This window comes from Herpailurus yagouaroundi, unplaced genomic scaffold (assembly GCF_014898765.1).
Source record: "Herpailurus yagouaroundi ecotype Mexico unplaced genomic scaffold, PumYag 140, whole genome shotgun sequence".
NCBI classification, from domain to species: domain Eukaryota; kingdom Metazoa; phylum Chordata; class Mammalia; order Carnivora; family Felidae; genus Herpailurus; species Herpailurus yagouaroundi.
The window spans coordinates 60183658-60211366 of record NW_024412395.1 but is presented as its reverse complement, the minus strand read 5'-3'; the positions used below and the strand labels follow the sequence as shown (position 1 = coordinate 60211366).

The 27709-nt window shown below is 36.4% G+C and overlaps 1 protein-coding gene across 5 annotated transcripts in view; it reads left to right on the top strand.

The window, feature by feature from the left end:
• Positions 1-27709, top strand: part of ZNF385B (zinc finger protein 385B) — a 415410-nt gene that overhangs the window by 181289 nt on the left and 206412 nt on the right. The window contains exon 1 of one of the 5 annotated variants that reach the window (XM_040475540.1): positions 334-374. The exons of the other annotated variants lie outside the window; for them this stretch is intronic. The gene's annotated coding sequence lies outside the window, so the exon portion shown is untranslated. Of the gene's footprint in view, positions 1-333; positions 375-27709 lie in introns of those variants that run through there. 5 annotated transcript variants of the gene reach the window in all.

Sequence of the window (27709 nt, the reverse complement as noted above, 5' to 3'; positions counted from 1 at the left end):
GTTACTTGACAAGCATCATTTGCATGGCCATTTGTGTTTTCTACCTTCCTTATTCATATATGAGGCAGAAATGGGTGTAAATGATTGACTTGATAGGAGGCTATGGGCTATCATGGATTAATATAAGTCAGAGGAAATGCCTCCCTCTTTGTTCAACCACATAATGGTAGTTCATGAATATTTTATTTTACCATTTTAAAGTGGAGGAAGCTTAGAAGGTGAGTTGAAGTGACCTCGGTCCCTTTCATTTTATTTATAATGTAGTGTTTCTTGTTACTTGCTGCTAAGCAGAGAGTGAAGATGTAACTGTTTACCTCAACAGGGTAAATGGAAGCAGCTCTACAGCCATGGTCCACCACCAAGCTGAACTCTGAGTATGTATCTGTCCAGGAATTACTTCTAATCTGAGCACAGAGATGATACAGAACATATATTTAGAATGAAATAGTCCCTGGCCTTTTGCATTATTTTATTTTATTAATGGAGACTTCTACTAGCAGGCAGTGAATGTAGAAGGGAGGTTTTAGAAACCGAGAACTTGAGAAACACATTATATGTGCTTATTATTATTATTAGGTTGGAAGGGCTGTGTTTTAGAAATGTGAAAAAGTTCTTTTCTTATATCTATAACATTTTTTTAAAGAAATACTACTTTATTTTAAAATTTTTTAAATTCGCAAACATTTCATTTATATCCCTAAAAGATAAGGGATTTTTAAAATACATAAACACAATACCATGATGCCTGAAAAAGTGAAGAATCCCCTTAACATGTTCCAATATGCAGTCAGTATTCAAATCTCCCATAAGCAAACTTGTACATTTTTTTTCAAATCAGGATCCCGTCTATAACATTTCTTATTTTAAAGCTAAAAATAAGACAGTGTTGTATGAGAATAGCACTAAAGGATGATGAAGTTGGGGAAACAAGAGGATTGAAAACAGATAAAAACAAACAAACAAAACTTAGGCCTTGACACGGTTTGTGCAGGATGTTCAAGATAAAGTAGCCACATTTTAAAAAGAGATGAACATTAATGTTCTCCAATGGTAAAGTAATAAATGTGGTTTCTTTGTAAACCATTTCAAAATTAAAGACATGAAAATACAAGGAAAAATTAACCCCAACAGCTGCTGCCACCATGCTTCTCTACCAGTCACAGGTAGCCCAACTGGTGCCTCCCATCTTAATTCTGTGTGTGGCTGTGGAGGACATTTTTGTAAAGCAAAAATGTGATGCTTTTATACCTACCATCCGGAAGGTACTTTTTGTCCCACTTAATTATTTGTCGTTGTTTGCACTGTAAGTCATTAAAAGACATTCAAGGGGTGTGGGTGGCTCAGTTAGTTGAGCGGTTGAGCGTCCGACTTCAGCTCAGGTCATGATCTCCCAGTTCGTGGGTTTGAGCCCCAAGTCGGGCTCTGTGCTGACCGCTCAGAGCCTGGATCCTGCTTCAGATTCTGTGTCTCCCTCTCTCTGTCTCTCTCTCTGTGCCCCTCCCCTGCTTGTGCTCTGTCTTTCTGTCTCTCAAAAATAAATTAATGCTAAAAAAAATTTTTTTAAAGACATTCAAAAAGAAAGAATGAGAGAGAAGGAAGCTGAGATTCTGTATACAGTCTGCTTTTCCACCAACAAGATGCTCCCCACTACAGTGGGGATAACTGCCCTTCCTGATTAGGATCTTTTAGCCTACAGTATAGGGATATGAATTGTTTTAGCCTACAGCGTAGGAATATGATCTCAGCTATGAACTTTCGGGATCCAAAATATTGATTCTACCTCATTGGGCAGTGGAGTTAATAACAGTAATGATACAAAAAAATAAGTAATAGGATTGAGGACCTCTACCAAATTGGGGGAAGGGTAGTGTTTGCTTCTCGCGTTGAGGAGGAATAAAAATTCAGTGAAATTATCACAAACCCAAGGGTTAAGAAGGTTATATATCTGTGCCATATATCAGTCTAAAGTCTAGTGAATAGATCTGTTCAGAGTTAAACCACAGTGAGAAAGCACAAAGCCTTCAGGCTTTTAGGAAACTATTCTGAGATTTGGAATCAGAACATAAGGCATCAGAAGTAGGATATCAAAGAGCTCACTTTTTAAAATAAAAGGGGGTTACTTTGTTGTTACAACAAGAACAGTAGGAAATAGAAAGAAACCCAGAGAAGGAGACATAGATCCAGCAAATCATGTCAGTTCTGCACATGGAGATGGGAGCCAGGGGGTATCATCAAGTAAAATGGGCAGGAATTCAAAAATTGTGTTCTGAACTTGCTTAAAGGGAGTAGGGTCACAAAAGGGGGAAGAGGGTGGGGAAATGGATACTGTAATAAGTAGAGTCAGGTCCTGCTGATGCAGGAAAAATGTGTCAGAAAGAACTGTTCTGCTGTCATTTAAGTATTAAAAGTCACAGGAGCCTTGGCATAATGTCTTCCTTCGTTTGACTCTGTCACATGCATATGTATCCTTTCATAGCATCACAGGTGAAAGGTGACTAGTTGAGGACAGCATTTGAATATTACTGCTTTGTCTGGCCAGATACTGTCTTATAACAATTCATGTACAGTCCTATTTTAATGGCTCCAAAGTGAATATGAATATGCCATGGGTATTTAATAATTTTTTATTATTTGACATTTATACTACAGTAAGGTTTTTGGTAATATAAATTATGCTACATCAAATAACCTCGTAGGCAAGTCTTTGTGTGTCATTAGTTGTTTCCTTTGAGTAATTGCTGTAACTTGGGTACAGAGGCTTAGAAATTGCCCATTTCAGACTGTCGCTACTACTCGCCGAACTTCCTTCCATAGAGTTTGTACCAGCGCACACAACCATCAACCGTGAAACATCAACCGTTTCCCACATTCAAGGATGAGACTCCTAGCACATCATCATTTTATAAACCTCTGAATTGTGTTTTTCTAATAGTGCAGATGATGTCAATTAAGTCATAGGAACTCTTCTTCCTGGTACTCATTGCGATCAAAGGTGTGCAATTTTAAAATACCCTGGTGGAAGTTAGAGCAAAACACAGAATATAGTGATCCGGAGTGCCTGGGTGGCTCAGTTGGTTGAGCATCTGACTTCAGCTCAGGTCATGATCTCATGGTTCATGATTACGAGCCCCATGTCTGGCTGTGTGCTGACAGCTCAGAGCCTGGAGCCTCCTTCAGATTCTATGTCTCCCTCTCTCTCTCTGCCCCTCCCTGACTCACGCTCTGTCTCTTTCTTTCTCTCTCTAAAAAATAAACATTAAATTAAAAAAAAAAAAGAATATAGTGACCAAAGAATATTTAAGCTATACAGAGTGATCATACTAATTATTTTATTAACCAGGTGTTCTAATCTATTTCTCTAACCACAGTCTAACATATTTCTATCTTTAATCCTTCTAATTGTATAATCACTCAAAAGGAAACTAATAATTCTTCCTTTCTCAAAAACTAGAAAAGTCAAGTAAAGAACGTAAGAATATAAGGTCCCTGAACAACTCAGTAATATTACTATAGTTTTAAAAGAGAATCCAGGGGTGTCTGTGTGGCTCAGTCAGTTAGGCGTCCGACTTCGGCTTAGGTCATGATTTCACAGCTCGTGAGTTCAAGCCCCATGTCGGGTTCTGTGCTGACAGCTCAGAGCCTGAAGCCTGCGTCTCATTCTGTGTCTCCCTCTCTCTCTGCTCCTCCCCTGCTTGTGCTCTTTCTCTGTCTCTCAAAAATGAATAAATGTAAAAAAAAATTTTTTTTAAAGAGAATCCGAAACAGAATCCACATTTGAAATTTATTGCTATATTTAAGAAGGTATGACACACTGTTTGCACATATTACTTGATATGGAAAAAATATATTAAAAAGTAGAAAATGCTGTCCTCTGTTATTGACCTAAATAAATGCATTATTTTTTTAAGTTTATTTATTTATTGTAAGACAGAGAGACAGAATCTGAAACAGGCTCCCAGCTCTGAGCTGTTAGCACAGAGCCCAATGCGGGGTTCAAACCCACAAACTGAAATCATGACCTGAGCCAAAGTTGGATGCTTAACCAATGAGACACTGAGATGCCCTATAAGTTTTTTAAAATTTCATTTTCTACCTGTTTTATAGACATTGAATTGATATTATTGATTGACTTTTTATTTAGCATTCTTGTTAAATTGACTTTATATGTTTATTTATCTGAACCTTGAGATTTTTATACACACACAAATCTCATCATCAGCTAATAATTACACAGCTTCATTTATTTCTTCCCATTCTTAAAATGTTTTTTCTTTTCCTTATTGCATTAGCTAGAAACTTCAATATGGTATCAATTAAAAGTATAAAGTACATTTTTGTCTCACTGTCAATCTCAGAGAGAATTTTTTCAATATTTAATCCTTATGATATCTGCTTTAGGAATTTTGTAGATAACCTTTTTTCCCCACCTTTTTTGAGGTATAGAGGTATTTGGCAAATAAAAATTATGTATATTTAAGGTATACAATCTAATGGTTTGATATACATACACATTGTGAAGTGAATGACCACAATCAATTTATTAACACATACATCACTTCACATAGTTACCTTTTTTGTTGTGGTGGTGGTGGTGAGAACACAACAAATTTCAAGGATATAATGCACTATTATTAACTAGACTCACCATGTTGTATATTAGATTCCCAGAACATATTCATCTTGTAACTAAAAGTTTGTAGCCTTTGACCAATACCTTCCTATTTTCCCTATACCAAACCCTCTCAATCATCACTCTATCCTCTGCTTCTATGTGTTCACCCTTTTTAGATACATATAAATTAGGTCGTACTGTATTTGTCTTTCTCTGCCATATTTCACTAGCGTTAATGTTCTCCAGGTGCAACCATGTTGTCCCAGATGGTGGGATTTCCTTCTTTATATAGATGAATAATACCCATTACATATATATATATATATATATATATATGTGTGTGTGTGTGTGTGTATGTATATATACATATATGTATATATGTATATAATGTATATATCATATATATTAATATATAATACACTCCATTTTATATATATATAAGATATATGTATGAGATATAGATATATGGATATATATGAATAAAGAAAATGTGGTGTATATATATATATGTATACACACACACACACACACACACACATACATACATTGGCAGACACTTAAGGTTGTTTTGATAGCTTGGCTATTGTGAATAATGTGGCCATGCACATGAGAGTGCAAATGTCTCTTTGAGATACTGATTTCATTTCCTTTGGATATATCCCCAGCAGTGGATATATGCTGAATCATATGGTAAGTTTTATTTTTAATATTTTGAGACCCCTCCATATTGTTTTCCATAATCGTTGTAACAATTTACATCTCCACCAACAGTGGTAAGAAAGTGTTCCCTTTTCTCACACCCTTGCCAACACTTTCATCTATTGTCTTTTAATAATAGCCATCCTAACAGGTGTGAGGGGATATTTCATTGTGGTTTTGATATGCATTTCCCTAATAATTAGTGATGAGGAGTTCCATTTCATCTACCTGTTGACTATTTGTATGTTTGCTTTGGAAAAATGTCTTCAGCTTCTTTCATTTTTAAATCAGGTGGTTTCTTTGAGTGAATTCTATGAATTCCTTATATATTTTGGAGAGTAACTGCTTATCAGATATGTCATTGGCAAATATTTTCTCCCATTCTATAGGTTGCCTTTTCACTGTGTTGGTCATTTCCTTTGCTATGTAGGAGTTTTTTGTTTGATATGGTAACACTTGTTCACTTTTGCTTTGGATGTCACCAACCAAGACCAATATCAAGGATCTCTTTCCCTATGTTTTCTTCTAGGAGTTTTACAGTTTCAAATCTTACATTTAAGTCTTTAATCCCTTTTGACTTGATTTTTGTATATGGTGTAAGAAAGATAAAGGATCCTATTTCATTCTTTTGCATGTGGGTTTCCGGTTTTCCCAATACCATTTATTGAAGAGATTACCCTTTTCCGGTTATGTAGTGTTGGCACTTTTGACATAGATTACTTGACTGTATATGTATGGGTTTATTTCTCAGCTCTCTGTTCTGTTCCATTGGTCTATGTGTCTGTTTGTTTTTACCGGTACTATACTAGTTTGATTAAAGACAACGTTTTTCAAATTTAGGAAGTTTCATCTTATTAATACTTTACTAAGATGTTTTTGTCAATAATGGATGCTTTATTTTTTTTAAGTATTTTTTCCACACTTATTGAGATGGCTGCATGCTTTTTCTCCTTCTGTTATAGTGGTAAAAATTAGATTGCTTTTAGAATCCTTAACCAACTTTGCATTCCTAGAATAAGCACCACTGTATTATCAAAAGTAAATGGAATAGAGGCGTCTGGGTGGCTCAGTCAGTTGAGCGTCCGACTTCGGCTCAGGTTATGATCTCGCTGTCTGTGAGTTCGAGCCCCACGTCGAGCTCTGTGCTGACAGCTCAGAGCCTGGAGACTGCTTTGGATTCTGTGTCTCTCTCTCTGTTCCTCCCCTACTCATGCTCTGTCTCTCTCTCTCTGTCTCTCTCTCTCTCTCTCTCTCTCTCTCTCTCTGTCAAAAATAAATAGACATTAAAAATTTTTTTAATTAAAAAAATGGAATAAATCTAAAATTGTTCCAAAGTGAAAAGCTTATTTTTAGAAAGGAATGGAAATGAGAATGAAAGTGGAGCCATTTCTTATCATCCAGGATTAATTGTAGTCAAAATTTGCCTTAAACAAAATTAAGGCAAAATGGAGAAAAATCAGGAATCAGGGTTAGACTTACAAGGTATCCAAAAGCATGAAAAAGAAACATACACAGTCAAAACTGTCAAGACTTAGAAGTTCAAAACCATTTGGTAAGCCATGATTGAGAAAGCCAGATACATAAGGGAATGTAGGAACAAGAAGATACTTCTAATCTGGCAAACTCCATAAGAAGACTTGAGTTCTTTATTCTCCGTCAGTAACAGTGAGACACTGTGTCCTGACTGGCCCTGGCTCATAGACATACCCTTGGATTGGTTTCTTGCTTTTCTTCAGACTCAAGAGACAGTGTCAGATAATCATTCTGAGCTTCTAGCAAAATTTTAAGCCTTCTTCAATTTCATTTCTTATTAGCAGTTGTTGCTGTTGTTAACAATGATTTTAACAAAGAAGAACAACAGAATGGTTTAAGAAGATTATTTTTTTTAAGTTTTATTTATTTACTTTGAGAGAGAGCACGAGTAGGGGAGGGACAGAGAGAGAGGGAATCCCAAGTAGGCTCTACACATTTTTTGTGGAGCTAGATGCTGGGCACGAACTCATGAACTGTGAGATTGTGACCTGAGCCGAAATCAAGAGGTGGATGCTTAAAAAACTGAGCCACCCAGGTGCGCCATGGAGATTCTTATCCTCTACACTCCTGAGGAGTTATTGTGTCAGCTTGAGACATCTCCTATCCCCAAAGATTTTCACTCAATAATGCATTCAAAAGTGCTATTCAGGAATGTTTAATCAATAGGTGTTTAAAGTGATCCTATAACGTTCCAATAATGCCCACGGGTGTAAAAGTGTAAAAGTTTTTATTAAATATATCTGGAGGCAAAAGATGTTGCATGTGGCTTTTAAATTTATTGGACTGTCCTTTTTTTTGTCTTTGTCTGTCTCTTCCCTTCTCATTTTCTGTCTCTCCCTTCTTTACTCTTTCCCTCATTTCTTTCCTTTACTTCCCTTTCTGTATATTAAATTACTAGCAGGTATATGAACATCTATAAACTCTAGTAAAGTATTAGGAATACAAGGAAGTAGAAAGAACATTTCCCAAACTTAAGGAATTCATCAGCTAGTTGTGTGGGCCTAGAGTAAATTCAAATTAATATATATTGATACACAATATTGTGAAAACTTAAAATTAGGTGGAAATGTATAGATCACAAGTCCTAGTTAAATGTAAAGAAAATTTTCTGTGGAAATTGGCAGCTGGAAGAGTTCCTAAAAAAACATGTAACTTGAAGTCTGTATGTAAATGAGAATCCCAGAGTAAGACAGAGGACACAGCTGATCATAAATGTACAATGCAAAGACATTGTATTCATTGGGATTAAAGCCATCTATAGTGACAGAAGAAAACAAAATAATGGTGACTTAAGAATTTATTTTAAATTCTTGTATTTCTTGTTCACTTAAACATATTTTGTTGACCCTCCATGTTTGGTGTGACATTCTAGTGTCAGGGAACCAGGCTTCTCTCTTTGGCTCTGATATCCACGGGCAGCTTGCCCTCCATGTCCTGTGCTGATGCTTGGGTTTGTCATTATGTTTAAATTCCTGCCAACAGGAAGAAAGAAGCAAAGTGGCTTCCTCTCCCTTTAAGAAAATATCCAGAAACTTCACTTGGACTGAATTTTGTCACCTGGCCAGGCCTAGCTGCAAAGGAAACTGGGAGATGTAGTCTTTGTTCTATGTACGTAGCTGAAGTTCTATTTATAGTCATAGGCACAGGAGCATAGGCATGAAGAGGGCAGTACACGTGTGAGGGGACAAAGTGACTGAAGCAGATACTTTCTGTATCTCATGTATCTAACACTGGACAAGAACCTGCCCATGAGTGTAGGAGAGTACAGTATATATATTCCTGTAAAAGAAAACACTAACATGAGTTAATTTGACTTTATGAAGCTGCTGATTTTTCTTTCCTTTTTTGTTCATGGCTTCTTGATAGGAAAAAAAAAAAAAAAAACTATCCTTGCTCTAGGACGTTAATTCTGAACTTTTTATAAGTTCGGTCTCCTGGGTTGTATCTGCTTAGATGATTGCAGAATGCAACAGTTGAGAGTACTTTCCTGGAAAGAATACATCTTGAACTAAAATTTCAGAAAATAAAGCAATTTTTTTTTAAAACTCAAACTGCATTTTAGGGGGTCTTATGAACGGAAGTGAAAACATGAATCTCATTGGGTTAGTCCATCTGGTTTTTGTTTGTTTGGATAGAAGAGAGGTTTAACAGATAAATTAAGGTACCAAGCACAGTCTTAATCTTTCCTCATTTTCAGTAATAGGCCTGGCTCAGACCTTCCCCAGTTCAGCTTTTATCCAAGTCACATGTAGGCAATTAGTAGATTTTCTGTTCAAATAAAAATGTTTATTTGCTTTTCTAATTTACCATTGTGACACTGGAACTCTGATTAAAAGCATTTTAACTTTTATGGTAAACAGTAAAAAAGCCTCATAAAGCTCTCACAAAACTTCAGGAGTTAAGATATATTCCTTATGAATGCCTACATTGTGATATTTGTGTTGCCAATTATTTTATCTGGAATCATTCACTTAACTACATTTCCTGGTGGTTTTTTTTGTTGGTTTTTTTTTTTTTTTTTTTTTTTTTTTTTAGAGCACTTCGCGGAGGACATGTTTTTAATAGGCTATAATCATCACATAGGCAACAGGGATCTTGGCAAGTAGCTATTAACAGTATAGACAGAAACTTGGAGTGTGATAGTTTTAGACTTCCTGAGCTTCTTGATGCTATTTTAATGCACTAAGAGTATAAACTAAATTTAGATCCTGCTGACTGTTACCAGAGTGAAGTGCGTGCCTCTTTTGCAGACAATGCTAGATTTAGTCACCATGTATTTCTGTCAAGCTGGGAATGCAGTTTACAGCTCTCATCCCGTGTAAGCATATAGTAACTATACATATGTATTTAATAATTGCTCTGAATTGCACCTGTTTATTTCAATTTTGTTGTCCCTAAAGCAGTGACTGACCTTGTGGTTTTTTTTTTTTTTATGGTCATTGTATTTTATTTTGATAAATCTGGCATTATACTTACAGTTAATTTCTAACAGGAAGTCTGTGTTACTCCCTAAGTATCTCTCTAGCCCACTATTTGTCAGCCTGGGTACTGTAGCATTTTGGGTCATACATTTCTTTATTATGCGGGACTGTTGTACACATTGCAGGATGTTTGGCAGCATCCCTGGCCTCTATGCATTATTTGCCAAGAGCACATCCCTCTAGACCAGTTGTAACTACCAAAAATGTCTTCAGATATTCAAATGACCTCAGTGAAGCAAAATCACTCTCAACTGAAGACAACTACTCCAGTCTGTCCACTGTTCACCATCTCCTTCACTGCTGCCCCAGTCCACACTGCTGTCATCTCTCAGCAAACCATTGTTAAGAATTTTCTGCTGGATCTTCTTGCATATGCCCCAGCTGCTCTCCAGTCCATTCTCCACATTGTGGCCAGAGTGCTTTCCAAAACCCAAATCTCATCGTGTTACCCCCTTTTAAAACACCATCACTGCTTTCCAGTGACAGATAGAACTCTTAAAAATAGCCTCCAACATTCATCCTAGTTGGACCTGGAGTACTCCTTGGCTTCATCTCAACCCAATTTCTCTTGCCAGTTCAGGCTTTTCTATGTGTCCTTCCTCCCCCGGCTCTTGCCTTGCTCTTCTCCTCTCTGCCCTTCTGGCCAACTTGCACTCACTCTTCAGTTCTGGCTCCATTCTAGCCTCAGGTTGCCAGGATATTCTTATCTGATGACTAAGGACCAAGTCAGATTGACGTGCTATGGTTAATTCTAGGCCAAATGGACTAAAGTCAATCATCTAAAAGCCAGTTTACCAAAGGGCAAAATTATTAAACTTAGTCACCAAAATACAGATTTAACAAACCCTTGTTTTTCTTTTCATGTTTATAGTTTCCTACTATTAGTTTTGCATGAGTTGGGTTTAGATTGCTTGAGGGCTGTAAAGAATCAGTATTTGCAGATTTGGGGGTCGGCAGGCTCTCTCCCCATCCCTGTGAGCCCTGTCCTCCAGTTCAGGTTTCCCTGTCTGGGACTAGCAGCTTAGCCCACCTGATGTGCTGGCCTCTGTATCCATCTTTCCTCTAGTAGGCAGGTGTAGTGAGAATCAAATGAAACTTCCTAAAATGCAGTTATGATATCACATTGAAAGTAAAAATCTTAAAAATCTATGAAAGTGTCCCATACAATCTACATTGCTTCAAAGTTTTCAAGTAAAGAAACAAAATTTGGTAAAATGTTAAAATTAATAAATTCAGTTATTTGTCATTGGGGATTAAAAAAATTTTTTTTTTACATTTATTTATTTTTGAGAGACAGAGACAGAGCACAAGTGGGGGAGGGGCAGAGAGAGAGAGGGAGACAACAGAATCCGAAGCAGGCTCCAGGCTCTGAGCTGTCAACACAGAGCCCAACGCAGGGCTTGAACTCATGAACTTCGAGATCATGACCTGAGCCGAAGTCAGCCACTTAACCAACTGAGCCACCCAGGTGCCCTGTCATTGGGGATTTTAATGAATAGTTCCTAAAATTTCTAAAAATTGGCAAAATTGTTAATAAATTCAAAAAGATTAAATAGGTATAGTATCAACTGAAGATTTCCCATAGGAAATTTGAGTTATATTTATAAGAATGTACCCACAATAAGACCAAAGTAGCTCATTACCCCTTAACTTTTGACAAGTTAAATATTCTTTAAAAGTGTTTTAAGATCAATGTATTTGTTGACTGTAGTCAAAAAGAATAATGTTATAGTTGCCCACTTGTAATTCTACATTTATTTGATGACCACTGCAATAATTATCTGTGCTCGTCTCTTAATCGTAGACTCCATGAGAGCAGGAACTGTGACTATTTGTGCTCATTAATTATTTACAGAGCATATCATAGTATCAGGCACAAAGCAGATGTCCATTTAAATGTTGTTGAATCAATAAATTACTTTAAAAATACATTATTAGCCTCCTAATATGTAATAATGACATTGCCAGTAGTTCTTAGCCTTGAGAAAGCTGTTGATAGTTTTGGACCTAATTCTATAAAAACATTAAAAATATATAACAGACTTTGATAAAGCATTTATTGAAACACTGTGCTTTTTCTAAGACTGAGATATTTTGGATAGTCTTTTGGTAGTTACACTAAACAAAATTTCATTTTTCAGATAGAAGTCTGTGTGGTTTTAAGTTGTATAAAAAGTTTGTGAATTTTCTTTACTATCATATTCAAATGAAATAGCATGGTTCTTTATCACATTTAAGTCATATGCCATAATGAGAGTGTTTTAAAATTAATATTATAAAATAATATCTTCAAATAAAAATAGAACATGAGTATTATCTCTGGATTATCATAGTTGGTTAAGCGTCCAACTCTTGATTTCAGCTCAGGTCACCATCTTACGGTTGTAAGATTGATCCCCATGTCAGGCTCCATGCTGAGTGTGGAGCCAGCTTGAGATTTTGTCTCTCCCTCTCTCTCTGCCCCTCCCCTGCTGGTGCTCTCTCCTTAAAAACAATTGAAAAAAAAAAAAAAAAAAAGATTTCCAGTTGACTGTTGGCAGTGATGCTTATATGGTTAGGGTTGACCTTAATCTAAGGTTAGTCAGAGTGAACATTCCAGACTTTCCAAAGGGGATGGAGAAGAGAGAAGGCAAGAGAAAGATGTAGAAAGGATGAAGGCAGGAGTTGGGCTTGAGGGAAAATTGCCTTTTCAATTCTCTTCAGGATTTAGTCTGAAAATTTCCATTATTCCAAACACATCTTCCCAAATTCTCTCTATATTTGACCTCCATATAGAGCACAAATACCACTATTTGAATCATTTAATGACCATTATGTGATCCACAATCCACAATTTTTCAAATATTTCAGATACATTTTATATTTATAATTCTAAGAAATCCGTGAAGAGGTTTATACTGTTTTTTTCTTTCTCTTGTTCAAGGTGGCTTATGTCTTTTTTTTTAACTTTTTTTTGTTGTTGTTGTTGCTTATTCATGTTTGAAAGACAGACAGAGTCAGAGCACAAGCAGGGGTGGCGCAGAAAGAGAGAGGGGGACATAGAATCTGAAGCATGCTCCAGACTCTGAGCTGTCATCACAGAGCCTGACACGGGGCTCGAACTCATGAACCGTGAGATCATGACCTGAGCTGTGGCAGGATGCTCAACCAACTGAGCCACCCAGGTGCCCCACGGTGGCTTATTTCTTTGTGTATTTTATAACTTCTGATTGTTAGCTCATGTTTCACTAGCCTTTCTCTGAAAGAATTCTGCAAGACTTGTGTTGAGGAAGCACACTTCTAGACAAAAGTATTTTAGGTTCTTCTTGGTGCTGAAGGAGGTAACCAGCCCTGGAACCATATCTGTTATTTTTCTTGTTTTGGGGGTTTTCTGGACCAAACATGTAGAGAATATCTAAATCCTGAGCCATGTAAGGATAGGACTATGGTTATAAATTCTAAGAAAACCATCCTGTCTCCCTAATTTATGGCCCAAACAGACATTTTTCCTTGCTGTCACCTTTGCTGGGGGGCAGGCTTTCTGAAGGTTTGCTCTTCAAAGGACTTGGCTTTGAGTTTCGTTTTTGACTCTCCACCTTGCAGAGGAGCAGAGCCTTGATTTCTGCTCCCATTCAGTAGTTAGAACGCAAAAAGCCAGGATACCCATGCTGGCAAATGCCTTCAGGGCAACGATGGGAACAGTACCATCTTACCAAGTAGCTTTCCATTTTTGGCCTTTGAAAATTTTCCTTGGTGTTTTTCTAAATCTCTTATGCATCTAAAAGGATTCTTAAAATAATCTTATCCATTTTGCAAGGGGAGAGTTTATTTTAGAATATATGATCAATTCATTATATTGCTGGAAATAGAATGCAACAATGATTTTATATTTAAAGAGATATTTCTTTTAAGGAAAAGAAACCATTTGCCTTCCCTCCCTCCCTCCTTTCTTTTCTTCCTTCCCCCTTCCCTTACACCTATCTATATGAGATAATTGATCATTTAGATAAAATTGCAGAGCCACTCTTGGAAGGAAAAGGAAATTTATAGTTATATAGCTTCCTTTATTATATAAACAATACAAGCTAATTGACAGGAAACACCAAAGCTATTTTTTCCTAAACTTCACATTTTTTAAATGATTTAGGAACTAATTAAATGAAATTAAATACAACCAACATTTTTCGATCACCTAGCACATACCTGAAACTGTGCTCTGTAGATACAAATAGGTTGAAATACAGGGACTTTAAGACTACCAGAAGCATAATAGAGGGAAGGAATAGATATCATAGAGACATGGGTGGCCCTTAAATTTAATAATTTTCACTTTAATACAAACTTGACTTGTACAATGCTTAGTACCTACCAGACTTTTCATGCAATGAGCAGGTTTTTTATAACAGTAATCAAGGAAGATTTGAGCAATCACCTGAGGAAGCTGCTCATGTATATGCAAGTTTTGGTAAAGAGTGTGTAGTTCTTGGGCTGCCAGGGTGGCTCAGTTAGTTAAGCTTCCAACTTCAGCTCAGGTCATGATCTTGCAGTTCGTGAGTTCAAGCCCCGTGTTGGGCTCTGTGCTGACAGCTTGGAGCCTCCTTCAGATTTTTGTGTCTCCCTCTCTCTCTCTGCCCCTCCCCCACTCATACTCTGTCTTTCTCTCTCTCTCTTTCTCTCTCTCTCTCAAAAATAAACATTAAAAAAAAAGAAAGAGTGGTTAGTCCTTGAAGAATGAAGATGCCAGGAAACAGATACTATCACACTCCCTCAGGATGTACTTGCCTTTATTCGTCCTTCAAATGTTTGACCTTTGAGAATGTTTTCAGGAACTTATTAACTACATATTTTTTAAATTATTTTTTAATGTTTATTTTTGTTTTTGAGACAGAGAGAGACAGAGCATGAACAGGGGAGGGTCAGAGAGAGAGGGAGACACAGAATCCGAAACAGGCTCCAGGCTCTGAGCGGTCAGCACAGAGCCCGACTTGGGGCTCAAACTCATGGACCGCGAGATCATGACCTGAGCTGAAGTCGGATGCTTAACTGACTGAGCCACCCAGGCGCCCCTAAATTATTTTTTAAAAATGTTTTTTTAATGTTTATTTATTTTTGAGAGACAGAGAGAGACCGAGCATGAGCGGGGAGGAGTAGAGAAAGAGAGAGACACAAAATCCGAAGCAGGCTCCAGGGTCTGAGCTGTCAGCACAGAGTCGAACGTGGGGCTCGAACCCATGAGCCATAAGATCATGATCTGAGCTGAAGTCAGACGCTTAACCGACTGAGCCATCCAGGCACCCCACATATTAACTACATATTAAGAATAAATTAAGTATGTTCTTATAAAAAGCTTTTGAATTACCCAGGGTACAAGCCAATCAGAGAAAGTTAAGAGAAATTATATTTTCTAGTGGAACTTAAAAAGACATGGTGAAAGTTTGTCATATCAGGTGGATGGGAGATCATGAGCAAAGTCAAAGATATGTTAAATCTCTTGGTGTGTTCAGAGAACTTGAAATAACTAGCTTTAAGTAGCTATCTCAAATATACACAGTTTACATATTTTTTAAATATTTATTTTGAGAGAGAGAGTGGGTGAGGGGTAGAGAGAGAAGGAGAGAGAAGATTCCAAGCGGGCTCCATACTCAATGCAGAGCCAAGGTGGGGCTTGATCCCACAACCACAAGATCATGACCTGAGCCACTGTCAAGAGTCAGACAGATGCTTAACCAATTGAGCCACTTAAGTGCCCCCAGTTTACATATTTGAAGTCACTTTCATATGATGGAGGTAGTTAGCATTCACTGAACTTTTGCAGTGTGTTGGATACTTTGTATATGCTTTACATATAATAACATTTAATTCTGTCAATAGTTCTTTGAGGTAGGTACTATTATCATCTCATTTTATAGATGGTCAAAAATTTAAGTAACTTTCTTAAAGTTATAGGGTTACAGGGGGACAAGGCAGGACTCAAATCCAGGTGTTCTGGCCTTAGAACCCACGCTCTTAACCTTTATGTTCTTTTGCTCACAGTGAAGGCTGATTTATCCTTTTTTTCTTCCAAGTTTTTATTTAAATTCTAGTTAGTTAACATATAGTGTAAAATTGGTTTCAGGAGTAGAATTTAGTGATTCATCACGTACATATAACACCCAGTGCTCATCATAACAAGTGCCCTCCTTAATTCCCATCACCCATTTAGCCCATCCATTCTCCCTCCCTCCATCAACCCTCAGTTTATTCTTTATCGTTAAGAGCCTCTTATGGTTTGCTTCCCTCTTTTTTCCCCCTTCCCTTATGTTCATCTGTTTTGTTTCCTAAATTCCACATATGTGTGTAATCATATGGCATTTGTCTTTCTCTTACTGACTTATGTTGCTCAGCATAATACACTCTACCTCCAACCACATCATTGCAAATGGCAAATTTTTTTCTTTTTGATGGCTGAGTAATATTCCACTGTATATTTGCACCTCATCTTCTTTCTCCATTCATCAGTTGATGGTTTTTTGGGCTCTTTCCATAGTTTGGCTGTTGTTGGTAGTGCTGCTATAAACATCAAGGTGCATGTGCCCTGAAAGCTGATTTATCTTGAAGGGCTGGATAAAAAGTTCTCATTCTTGAGATAGCTCAATGAATGAAAAAAGTTTGTTTTCTCCCCTCTAGATCCTATGTGCTGTAAAAATTGGCTTGTTCTTATTCAATTGAATTGAATAAATATTGTTCTTTTCTAAGAAAAATACATGACTGAATGGATGCCTTTTCAGTGGTGTATTGGACAGGTTTGCAAGAGCTGATTATTAAATTTTCAGGAATTGTGTGAGCCAGTTATTAAATATAGTGTTAAAAATTACATAAATGTAAATTAAATGAATTATATTTAAAACAAAGGTATTAAATATTCAAAACCCATTACTTCCTAATTACTTAACCACATTTTACTAATATCTATACTCTTGAGGTTTTTTTCTTGATTGTATATATATATGTGGAAATATAATGGTGTGCTGCTGAGTTCTACATTCAGTAATGCTCATCACTTTGGTAGCTTGAAATTAGAATCATATTTATACTATGATTTGGTAAACACGACATATTAGGGTTTTATCCCCAAGGAGCTGGCTGTACAACAGTTATCACAGCACCCCCTTCATTCCTTCTTTAAAACATTTTGCCTTGCTCTTTTCTGGCTGGAACCATGGAGGGTGCAGACAAGAAGAAAAAGAAGGTACTTCCTGTGCCAGAAACCCTTAAGAGAAAGTGAAAGAATTTCTCAGAGTTGAAGATCAAGCATCTGAGAAAGAAGTTTGCCCAAAAGATGCTTTGAGGGGCAAGGAGCTAAACATTACCACAAGGAATACAGACAGGAGTTCAGAACTGAGATTTGAATGGCTAGGATGGCAAGAAAAGCTGGCAACTTCTTCAGACCTGCAGAACCCAAATTGGCATTTGTCATCAGGATCAGAGATATCAATGGTGTGAGCCCAAAGGTTCGAAAGGTGTTGCTGCTTTTTCGCCTTTCCAGATCTTCAGTCACACCTTTGTTAAGCTCAACAAGGCTTCAGTTAATATGTAACGGATTATGGAACCATATGGAGCATGATGTTACCCAAACCTGGAGTCAGTGAATGAACTGATCTATGAGCTCACCTTGTTGAGCTTAACAAAGGTGCCACTGAAGATCCGGCAAAGACAAAGAAGCAGCAGCACCTTTCGAACCTTTGGGCTCACACCATTGATATCTCTCTGATCCTGATGACAAATGCCAATTTCGGTTCTGCAGGTCTGCAGAAGTTGCCAGCTTTTCTTGCCATCCTAGCCATTCGAATCTCAGTTTTGTATATCTGAGTAGTTGTTACTACTAAGGTCACTCTCTTGGTAGTTCTACCTGTCATCTCCATGCTTGGTAACATAGAGCCATTTATGTACTTGAAGGCCAGATCTTGGTATTCTTTTTATTATACTTTTTGTCTTTCCTACTCTTTTCTAGCTTTAATCATATCAATATTTCTATTTTTAACTGTTTCCCAATTTTTTATTTTCCCTGAAGTTGGAAAACCCCAGAGTAAAGTGCTTCAGATGGCTCATTACCGTAGCTGTATGATATCTGAATTGTCATTTTAATATATCTTTTGAGTAAAAGTATTTATATTGACTGAGACTGACATTTTCTTTACCTTATAAAGAATAAAGTTTTTTTCTGGTATATGAGGAGGCAACAATAATTTTTGTAGACTCTGTTCCTTGCAGTAGCAAAACAAATACAGAAGAAGGAGAAAAATCTGTGTTTGCTACAGGAACAGTATGCTAAACAAGTAGCAAAAAAATATTCGGATCAAATATTTAAAAGCAAAACAAAGGAGAAAACGTTTTCTCACCCATTCAGTTTGAGGAGGATCAATGACTAATTAAATGAAGAATAAAGGAGAAAGCCTTCAGGAACTTTAGGAACAAAATTTATTGGGGAAAAAATATCCAGAAAGCACTAATAGAGGAGAATATCAGAGCTCTGGTAAGCCAGAAGACTGCTACTTGTTATAATTTCTGAGTGCCTGTTTTCCAACACCTTCGATAGAGAACAGGAAAGAGATGAAGTAAGCAGATAGTATGAGCATCACCAAAAACTATTTGAGAGTTGAAAGTTGGAAAAGATTAATACAGTAACCATTTAGTAACCATCCTATAATTTTATATTTATAAGGTTGTAAAAATTACCTTATTAAATGCCACTGTGTCATTAAATATTAATGATATAGTATAATAACCAGTGACCAAAATTGACTTATGGGTAGAGTGGTCCTTCAGAGAAGTAAGAGGAATTGCGTACCATCATGTGTGACTGACTTTTGCTCAAACGAGGTATGGGTGCAAGAAAAGCCATTTCTCTTGGCCAGGATTCATATGGTTGCAAGTAAGACTCAGTATAACTTAAGAAAGAGGAAATTTGTTATGAGGATTCAACAGTGAATCTCAGGAAATCCAAAGCCAATAATCGAAGTTGGCCGGGGCTTGTGGAAATAGATGTCAGTGACCTGGAAAGCCACCAGGAACAGTTTTTTGTTTTGTTTTGTTTTTTTTCTCTCAGAAGCGATCTCTACCTCTCATAGTCTCTTGCCTTCTCAGCACTTTATGATGTGTTCTTTCTAGTGACTTGTCCCTCTTCCCCATAAAGTATGGCTTGAACATGAGACCCTGTGAACCTGATCAGAATTTCACCGTCTCTAGTGTTTATGTTCCCAGTTTCTCATCTTCCCTATCCCTAAAGGATTAATTGGCATGTTGTTTTGAACCAGGCCACTAGTCACATCTCTGATGATTAGCTGCCCTTAAATCAGTTATCTACACTTGGTCCTGGTCCCATCTGCTGTGGCTGGAATGAGATAGAGTCATACGGTACAGAGAGGGGTCACATTAGGCAAAAGAGGCTGGGGGCTGGCAAGCCCTGGAAACATACTGCGTATTCTGCCTTAATTACAAAATCCAGTTGCCTAAGGCTAAAAGTTGTAGTACACGTGCAGCACATTATTACTAAAGAATATTAGTGAATGTTAAAACCACACGTTAGAATTCTTCCTGATATACTGCTGCAGTTGTAGACTGTTATAACATCACTTGATATTATATAGATCCTTCTCTAAATCATTCACTCAAATCATAATATGATGACTGCTGGATGTTAGTGGAGATACCTAAGATTAAATTGGGAAAGAAATAGCAAATCATTATCTCTGAATCTCAGATTTTTTTCCCCTTCTGTGGGGCATAGAGATAAAAAAAAAATGAGATCTTTCCAATTGTATTATGCCATTATATCCCAAATATGTTACACCGAGATAACAAAAACAATACAGATCTTACTCAAGTTTCTCATTCAAGTACATGTAACATATAGATCTGGGGATTTTCTCTTCAATATGGACAAATGTGATCATTTTCAAGGAAATCATTATAGATGAATCTAGGCAGAAAAACACAACAACAAAAAAACACAGGCATTTTTATCAGATTTGGAGTGTCCTTATAAGTTGTATAGTTTAGCTCTTTTGGTGAGAGGAGTATGTGAGCAAAGAGCCTTATGATAGGAAACATTAGTCTAATGTAAGTTCCATGAGAACAGGGATTCCAGTTGTTTCAGCACTCAGAACAGTGCCTGGCATAGAATGGGACTTAACAAAAATTTAGAGAGTGAATACTGTTCCTATGATATTTCCCTCCAACTGGATGACAATAAGCAAGATAATTTGTCCCTCTGGATCTCAGTTTATTTGTTAATTTGGGAGTCATTTTTAAGTATTCAGATTCAATAATTATATGACATGTGCTCAAAGTTTTAAAAACACTTATTTGTTGAGGCACCTAGGTGGTTCAGCCAGTTGAAACTGCAACTCTTGATTTTGGCTCAGGTCATGATCCCAGGGTTGTGGGATCTGCCACTGAGCATGGAGCCTACTTAAGATTCCCCCTCATCCTCTCACCCCTGCTTTCAACTCTCTCTCAAAAACAAAACTAAACAAAACCCCACAATACACCTATTAGTTAAATGTTTTCTTAAAACTGCATTTTAAACAAGTAAACTCATTTCCTGAGACAAAGACAATATCTTTTATCTTTCTTTTCCTTTCTAATATGATTTAGAGTTTATATATGTGAGTTATTTCAGAAAAGTATATTACTGATAAAAATATTTTTATAGTTAATTTAACCATACAGTTCAGATGCAGGGAAATTGTACCCATATGCTTCTAAAACTATATTTCAACAGTTTTGACTCTAGTGAATTTACCTTTTATATTTTTATTTTAAATGAGTTTTTAATGATTTTAAATGATTTTCAGTGTTGTTTTTAACGCCCACTGTGTGTAACAAGCTCTTGAATGAAAATGAAGCCTGTTGGTGATTTTTTTTAATGGTTCTTTTTTTTTCTTTTTTTTTCTTTTTAAGATTTTTATGCCAATGGAGAGCAAATCTTAAAATCCCTTTGGATTTCATCTCCCAGAGTTAGATACACCTAAACATTTTTGTTTGCAGAATATCATTGCACTTCAAAATTGTCTAACTTGTCCTGAGTTTTATATTCTCATCCATCTCCTTCCAAATATATGCCATAGGCAAACTAGATACAGTACATTTCTCCCAGCTGGCAATCACTCTCATGACATAAACAGTTGCAGAGCATTGTGCTGCCCTAAGCAAACTCTGCCTCAGAGGACAAACTGGATTTCCATTAAAATAAGCAAAGTAGAGTGGGTGTCATTTAGGTAGGTAGAGATTTTTTTTTTTAATGAATAGAACAAAAATGATAACATTTCCAATTTAACCCTATTGAAAATCTTGACACATCTGAACATCTATCTTAAGAAATCCTCCATGGCATTATTGGAACATCTGCTCTCCAGTGTAGGAGGGGACCAGGTGCTCTCTGGTGGCATCATTGATGACATAACAATTCTTTTGATGTGTCCAGTTGTGCAGGGATCTGATGTGTCTGAACCATGTTAGTTATATGTCATGATGTTGTAATAGAAATATTCTGATGACATGGGAATAGTTTTGTCTGGGCCATGTTATAACACGTTTCTGGGAGCCATATCTATCCAGGCTACAAACTGTTTCCTTTATATAAGTTAAATACTTGGGTAAAAATGACAGTGCTATAATAATGGTTAAAAGGATTTAATGCCTTGAAGGAAATCATGCAGATAAGCCTATCTGTGGGCTAGATTCCTGCCCTCCCCTTCCTGCCAGTTCTCCAGGCTCATCTATATGGATGCAGATACTACAGGTGAAGAGACTGACTCACTGAGGAATTGTGGGAATTGATGGCTGAAGTTCCATATAAACAGTGTATTACCATTTTCCTCATTCTCTTTTACCTTGTTTATTTCACACCACTTCCTCTACATTTGCCCTGTGACAGGGATCAATGAGAGAGCCTCCTGCGTGTGTTTAGTCTGCATGCTTGCCCAGGTCTGTAACCTTACAGGTTGCATCAGAGGATCATTAGGACCCAAAGGAAACTGGAGAATTTAGCTTGTTCTCAAAATATACCTACTATAAGATTTTTAAGTGAGATTATCTAAATTAGCTAGCTCTGCCTCCAGATTTTTATAAATTACATGAATTTTCTTTTAAAGAGCCAAATCTCTCCCACTGCAGTTTTTAAGTTGGATTCTCTTTTCGGTTTAGTACCAAAAAATTGTAACAATACAGAAAAAAGAATAAACTAAAATTTTCTATAAACCTGCAGTGTTAACATATTTTGGAGGATTTTTTTCTTTTTTTTTTTTTTAATTTTTTTTTTAATGTTTATTTTTGAGACAGAGAGAGACAGAGCATGAACGGGGGAGGGGCAGAGAGAGAGGGAGACACAGAATCGGAAGCAGGCTCCAGGCTCTGAGCTGTCAGCACAGAGCCCGACGCGGGGCTTGAACTCACGGACAGCGAGATCATGACCTGAGCCGAAGTCGGACGCTCAACCGACTGAGCCACCCAGGCGCCCCAGGAGGATTTTTTTTCTAAACATGTTTCTGTAGATGTGTACATATACAAATATTCATATAGATATAGAAATGCTTTTCTTACATATATGACCTTTATTGTATAACCAGCTCTATATAGTTCTCCCCAGTTGTTAGTGAACATTTTCCTATGTCACTAAATATATTTTATAATATTGACATACCCATTCCTCTGCTATTGAGCATTTAGGATGTTTCTATATGTTTGCATTTAAACATAATGTAATGAGCATCTTCACTAATGCAATTTTAATTCTTATTATCTCTCTTTTCTGGGTGCATTCTGGATTCTTAAACTCAGAACTCATATAATTCATTAAATGTTTACTTTATTCAAATAAGTGGCAGCCTAGTTAAGAATAATGATCTCCCATCTACAGAGAGCTGTGTACTTGTAGATAATTTGAAAAGCTGATTAGGCTACAATTTTTTCCTTAGCATAATCTCACCAGAAATAATAGTAATTAATGCCTTCAGGTGGTCTTAAGTAAAAACTCAGCACTAGGTATTAAAAATGAATGTTGCTAAAAATTTGTACATATATTTTAGACACTATGAGAATTCTTGAATTAATACATAAGATGTGTTAGAACCTCATATTTAGCATGATAGAAAAATAATAGTATAATTCAAAGCAAAATGATTACTCACAGACATTTTCATTTTCTCCTAAAGGAAAAAAAAAAAAAAGGAAAAACTAAAAGTTTCCTCTGAAGAAAAAAAAAAAAAACACAAGGATAAACGAAAGGGCCATTTGTTTTTTTTAAATACGTTTACTTAAAAATGATTTATATTTTCAATTTCCCTTAAAATATGAAATATTTTGCGTTCTCTGGAAATCATTAGGAAAAAACTTGAATTCAACCTGCTGTCTCAATTCACTGGTTTCTGTAAGGAGGGAGCTTGAAAGGAACACTGGATTGGAAGATTTGTGACCTTGGGCAGTACAATAACTTTTATGAGAATTTAATGTAAATTACCTAAAAGAGTGCCTGACATATAACCTGCTTTCAATAAATGCTAGCTCCTTTTGCTCATGGTTGGGTTTTTTGTTTGTTTGTTTTGTTTTTTGCTCCTATTTTTAAATGATAATGCAGAGTATTTCGAGAGAAAGATTTTTTTAAATAATTTCTTTCCTTGAATGAAAGTGATCAACTAAAACTGTGCTGGTAGGTGAATTATTGCCATTTTGCTCTAAAGTTATAAACATATAGACAATTTGAGAGACAATAATATATCAAACAGAAATAAAAATTTAAAACCCCAAAGTTAAGCAATTCTCATGTCCCCAGGCATGCCCTATTTCTTTATGTAGAGTTAATTAGTCAAAAATAATTAAAGCAATAACTTAAATTTGTATAACAATCCATGGTTTCAAATACTGTCATATTTAGTTGGTTTGATCCTCACATAGGCAACCTCACAGAAGTTCATGGAAGGTGAGTGATTGGCCCAAGACCAAACTAAATTAATACTAAAGACAAAAATAGATACGTTATTTCTGCTGTCAGTTCTATTAACCATTAAGTAAGGAGAGAAAAGGAAAATCAAAACTAAAATGATAGATTATCTGTAAGCTAATGGAAGGAAAAAGTTAGCAAAACTGTGTTCTTAAATGGTTGTTAGTGTTAAAAAACAAAAATTGAAAATAAATGAGCCATGTGTGTATCTTAGAAACTGGAAAAAGTGTATCAAAATTAATCAAAGGAAGTTAGGAAGTAGACATTAATAAATATAAAAGCAAGTAGGGAAAAAATGAACAGCTAGTGTTTTTGAGGTGGAAATCTACTAGAAAAGACAGATGCATGACCAACCTGATTAAGGAAAAATTAACAGAAATGCAAATATAAAAATCTGAGTTTAACTAACTTTCCCAAAATAGCTGCTCCTACTGCTTTTCAGACTTCCTAGAAGAACAGAGAATGGTGATCCACTCTCCAATCTTTTTATAAAGTTAGCATGTACTTAATAATATCATGCACCTGGTAAAGACACTGTATTCTTTTGCCAAGGCTGTTGTAACACAAACTGAGGTACTTTGAGGTACCTCACAATACTGAGATATTGTCTCACAGTTTCGGAAGTTAGAATTCTGAATTCGAGGTGTTGGCAGGTGGGTTCCTTCTGAGGGCTGTGAGGGAAGGATCTGTTCCTGGCCTGTCTTTGGTGTGTAGATGTCTGTCTTCTCCCTGTGTCCCTCCACATCATCTCTCTATATCTATCTGTATCCAGATTTCTCATTTTTATAAAGATACCAGTCAGTCATATGGGATTAGGGTCCACTCTGATGACCTCATTGTAACTCGTTTACCTCTGTAAAGACCCTACCTCCAAATGAGGTCATATTCTGAAATCCTGGAGATTCATATCCTCAACATAAGAAGTTGTGGGGGGACATAATTAAAACCACCACGGATGTTCTTTGTCTTTGATTAGTTTGTCATTTGCTTTCATGAGGTTTTCTTAATAAAACTTTGAAGGAGGCCATACCCTTTTATGAAAGTTTTTAAACAAATTACATAACTTTAGAGCTGAAATGGACTGTAGACATATACTGTAACAATACCTTTATTCTATTACAGAGTTAACAGTGTCAGCAATATTAGGTGACTTTCCAGTCAGTTACATCTTGGCTTTCTGGTATTACCTCTTGCAAATTCTTTATACCACTAGAGGGCTACGTGGAGACTCCAGTCAGTACTGGCCCAGTGTTGGAGTCTGACTTGGGGATGTGGTGCTCCTCTATGTACTTGCTCTTCCTAGTATAGTGCCTTCCTATCAAGCACTACTTGCTTTAGGCTTGGTCAGATGAGCATCCGCCATTGCCTCTGGCTTTTTCTCCTCTGCCTTTACCCAGGTCCATTGGAATATTTATGCAGTTTGGGTTTGTAAAACTACCCATGGAGAGTTTTGTTCTTACATAGTTTTAATCACCTACGCAATGCCAAAGGTTTATTGTAATTGATTTGGAATCAAAGACTTTTTTTCAGAAATATATTATTACCACTCACATTTAGGAGTCCTCCAGTGGTGCCATTTTTATTAAATTGCTGTGTACTTGAAGGTGAGATGGTTAGTCATCCGCCAACTAAAAATATTGATTCAATAGATCTCTGGTAGTCCCAGATACCCACATTTTTAGCGGAGAATCCTGGTGATTTTTTTTAGGTAATTTTCACACCACACTTTGAACAATAAAAGAAAAAACCTGCTCGAAATGAACTCATTGGTCATTCATTTTTAAATAGCTACTACTAGGTATGATTGTTTTATTTTCCAATAATAACATTTTAACAGATCTAAGGATTTTTTATGTAAGTCACATCATTACTTTATGTATCACTAAGAAAGAAAAAAGTATCAATAAACTATAACACAGAGCTTTAAAGAGAGCTGCTCTGGACTTGTGAATTATTCACACCAGCAACTCGTCACTTTGAAATTTCTGTTCAGAGGCATCTGGCAATTTCTTTTACCTTCAGTTGCATTACTAAGCCTGTGATAAGCAAAACTTTTACACTACCACAACTTCTTCCCCTTGAGGTTACCTTTCTTACATCCTCTAATGCAGTAGAATGATACTTTCCAAGAAAGTCTGAAATTGCTATCATTCCTCCAATAATAAACATCTGCTTCACTAGTAACAAATACAAATGTCACACCTGTTTATATGCCATTTTGTATGCAATCACTTGTATGTTTAAAGACAAATAAAACTGTGGCTCTCAAAGTGTAGGTTTAAAAAATAATTTTTAAATGATAGTTAAATTCAACACATGATAGCACTAAAAAATTCTATCGCTCAACTGAAGAGACCTTATTAACAGCTCTGAACAAGTCCATGCACACTCTGAATTGACCATTACAGTTATGGGTGCTGCCTTGTGTATATTTATCATAAGATGTGATTAATTAGAGACACATCCTGACTCAGAGCTGTGAAAATGTGGTAGGCTGTGGGGGAGATCTCAGAATCCATGTAATATGGTAACACAACAATTTACAGTGGAAACTATCCTCATGTTAGATGCTAGGGTAACATAATGAGCTAGAGCGGGGATTCTCCAAGTGTAGTCCTGGAACTAGCAGCAGCAGCAGCAGCATCACCTGGGAATTTGTTGTAATTTCTCAGGTTCCACCCTAGAGATACTGAATCAGAAACTCTGGGAATTGGGCTCAGGAGTCTGTTCTAACAAGCCCTCCAGGGAACATGCTCAAGTGTGAGAACCACTAGGTTAGAATAAATGGGAAGTCAAAGGCAGTCAGGAAGGTCTTCTTCCACACTTATAAAGAAATATTTATTAATATAAACACACACACACACACACACACACACACACACACACACACCCATACCTCTTATTGAAAGTTAGTTTACCCAATGTAAGAATTTATATGTGCAATCCTTTAGATGACTACATTCAAATTTGGTATACATTTGGTATACCAAAGGCCTACATTTTAAAATGGCCAATAAAAGGGGAAAAAAGGAAAAAAACAATCATTGGTATGTTTTATTAATTATTATCCTTATCCATCTCTCTCCCTTTGTTCTCTTTGCTCCAAACTCTCCTGTCTTCATGGTCCTTCCCCACTTTCCCTGTATCACCTAGATTCAGAAAAATCTGAAATACCAGTATAGTTCAAAATTTTCTTTTTTACACTATTCTCAGTGTTCTCCTCTCTTCCTCTCCTTTTCCTGTTTGTATCTTTTTACATTAAAAATAATGGTAGCTAAGCCTATAGAAGTTGAATCCCCAAATTAAGGAATAGGGAAATATTGAAACATGAACAAAACCCCATAAAATTTCGCTGTTCAAGTATTTAGATTTGAGGAAGGTATAGTTTAATTGCTGTCGTCTGTCATTACAATGTGTAAATGAAATATGTATTATAGGAACACGTGGCTAGAATATGTAACACTGGGATGTGTCATTTAATTTTCTATTCTATTTTTATTTATTTTTTAATTTCAGGAATAGAATTTAGTGATTCATCACTTACATATAACACCCAGTGCTCATCCGAACAAGTGTCCTCCTTAATGCCCCTCACCTCTTTAGCCCTTCCCCACACCCAACACCCAGCCAGCAACCCTCAGTTTGTTTTCTGTATTTAAGGGTCTCTTATGGTTTGTCTCCCTCTCTGTTTTTATATTATGTTTGCTCTTCTTCCCTTATGTTCATCTGTTTTGTATCTTAAATTCCATATATGAGTGAAATCATATGATATTTGTTTTTCTCTGACTTATTTCACAAAGAATAATACACTGTAGTTCCATCCACATTATTGCAAATGGCAAGATTTCATTCTTTTTAGCTGCCCAGTAATATTCCATTGTAGATATAGATATAGATATAGATATAGATATAGATATAGATATAGAT